Genomic DNA, 2959 nt, shown 5'->3' with positions numbered 1-2959 from the left:
ATGGAGCTTTTCAAAAAAAGTCCGAAAATATTCTATGTTGAACTAGGCTGGAAAAACGACAGAGTGCCCACTTTTGGGTTACCAGGTGCACGCATTGAAATTGCATGAAAACCACTTTTAATAGCTTCCCCACGCCCATGCCCGATATGGGGGCATCACAGTAGGGGTCCAGGTCAGTAGGCACCGGCCTAATGGATTTATGGAGCTTTTCAAAAAAATGTCTGGACTTACCCTCCACCCGTGCACCTGGTATTATTTTTGGGTTACCAGGTGCCCGCATTGAAATCGAATGGAAAACGACTTTTAAGGGCCTGCCCACGCCCATGCCCGATATGGCGGCATCATAGTAGGGGCCCTAGTCAGTAGGCACCGGCCTAATGGATTTATGGAGCTTTTCAAAAAAAGTCCGAAAATATTCTATGTTGAACTAGGCTGGAAAAACGACAGAGTGCCCACTTTTGGGTTACCAGGTGCACGCATTGAAATTGCATGAAAACCACTTTTAATAGCTTCCCCACGCCCATGCCCGATATGGGGGCATCACAGTAGGGGTCCAGGTCAGTAGGCACCGGCCTAATGGATTTATGGAGCTTTTCAAAAAAATGTCTGGACTTACCCTCCACCCGTGCACCTGGTATTATTTTTGGGTTACCAGGTGCCCGCATTGAAATCGAATGGAAAACGACTTTTAAGGGCCTGCCCACGCCCATGCCCGATATGGCGGCATCATAGTAGGGGCCCTAGTCAGTAGGCACCGGCCTAATGGATTTATGGAGCTTTTCAAAAAAAGTCCGAAAATATTCTATGTTGAACTAGGCTGGAAAAACGACAGAGTGCCCACTTTTGGGTTACCAGGTGCACGCATTGAAATTGCATGAAAACCACTTTTAATAGCTTCCCCACGCCCATGCCCGATATGGGGGCATCACAGTAGGGGTCCAGGTCAGTAGGCACCGGCCTAATGGATTTATGGAGCTTTTCAAAAAAATGTCTGGACTTACCCTCCACCCGTGCACCTGGTATTATTTTTGGGTTACCAGGTGCCCGCATTGAAATCGAATGGAAAACGACTTTTAAGGGCCTGCCCACGCCCATGCCCGATATGGCGGCATCATAGTAGGGGCCCTAGTCAGTAGGCACCGGCCTAATGGATTTATGGAGCTTTTCAAAAAAAGTCCGAAAATATTCTATGTTGAACTAGGCTGGAAAAACGACAGAGTGCCCACTTTTGGGTTACCAGGTGCACGCATTGAAATTGCATGAAAACCACTTTTAATAGCTTCCCCACGCCCATGCCCGATATGGGGGCATCACAGTAGGGGTCCAGGTCAGTAGGCACCGGCCTAATGGATTTATGGAGCTTTTCAAAAAAATGTCTGGACTTACCCTCCACCCGTGCACCTGGTATTATTTTTGGGTTACCAGGTGCCCGCATTGAAATCGAATGGAAAACGACTTTTAAGGGCCTGCCCACGCCCATGCCCGATATGGCGGCATCATAGTAGGGGCCCTAGTCAGTAGGCACCGGCCTAATGGATTTATGGAGCTTTTCAAAAAAAGTCCGAAAATATTCTATGTTGAACTAGGCTGGAAAAACGACAGAGTGCCCACTTTTGGGTTACCAGGTGCACGCATTGAAATTGCATGAAAACCACTTTTAATAGCTTCCCCACGCCCATGCCCGATATGGGGGCATCACAGTAGGGGTCCAGGTCAGTAGGCACCGGCCTAATGGATTTATGGAGCTTTTCAAAAAAATGTCTGGACTTACCCTCCACCCGTGCACCTGGTATTATTTTTGGGTTACCAGGTGCCCGCATTGAAATCGAATGGAAAACGACTTTTAAGGGCCTGCCCACGCCCATGCCCGATATGGCGGCATCATAGTAGGGGCCCTAGTCAGTAGGCACCGGCCTAATGGATTTATGGAGCTTTTCAAAAAAAGTCCGAAAATATTCTATGTTGAACTAGGCTGGAAAAACGACAGAGTGCCCACTTTTGGGTTACCAGGTGCACGCATTGAAATTGCATGAAAACCACTTTTAATAGCTTCCCCACGCCCATGCCCGATATGGGGGCATCACAGTAGGGGTCCAGGTCAGTAGGCACCGGCCTAATGGATTTATGGAGCTTTTCAAAAAAATGTCTGGACTTACCCTCCACCCGTGCACCTGGTATTATTTTTGGGTTACCAGGTGCCCGCATTGAAATCGAATGGAAAACGACTTTTAAGGGCCTGCCCACGCCCATGCCCGATATGGCGGCATCATAGTAGGGGCCCTAGTCAGTAGGCACCGGCCTAATGGATTTATGGAGCTTTTCAAAAAAAGTCCGAAAATATTCTATGTTGAACTAGGCTGGAAAAACGACAGAGTGCCCACTTTTGGGTTACCAGGTGCACGCATTGAAATTGCATGAAAACCACTTTTAATAGCTTCCCCACGCCCATGCCCGATATGGGGGCATCACAGTAGGGGTCCAGGTCAGTAGGCACCGGCCTAATGGATTTATGGAGCTTTTCAAAAAAATGTCTGGACTTACCCTCCACCCGTGCACCTGGTATTATTTTTGGGTTACCAGGTGCCCGCATTGAAATCGAATGGAAAACGACTTTTAAGGGCCTGCCCACGCCCATGCCCGATATGGCGGCATCATAGTAGGGGCCCTAGTCAGTAGGCACCGGCCTAATGGATTTATGGAGCTTTTCAAAAAAAGTCCGAAAATATTCTATGTTGAACTAGGCTGGAAAAACGACAGAGTGCCCACTTTTGGGTTACCAGGTGCACGCATTGAAATTGCATGAAAACCACTTTTAATAGCTTCCCCACGCCCATGCCCGATATGGGGGCATCACAGTAGGGGTCCAGGTCAGTAGGCACCGGCCTAATGGATTTATGGAGCTTTTCAAAAAAATGTCTGGACTTACCCTCCACCCGTGCACCTGGTATTATTTTTGGGT

This window comes from Salvelinus fontinalis, unplaced genomic scaffold (genome assembly GCF_029448725.1).
Source record: "Salvelinus fontinalis isolate EN_2023a unplaced genomic scaffold, ASM2944872v1 scaffold_0658, whole genome shotgun sequence".
Taxonomy (NCBI): Eukaryota; Metazoa; Chordata; class Actinopteri; order Salmoniformes; family Salmonidae; genus Salvelinus; species Salvelinus fontinalis.
This window is presented reverse-complemented; position numbering follows the sequence as displayed.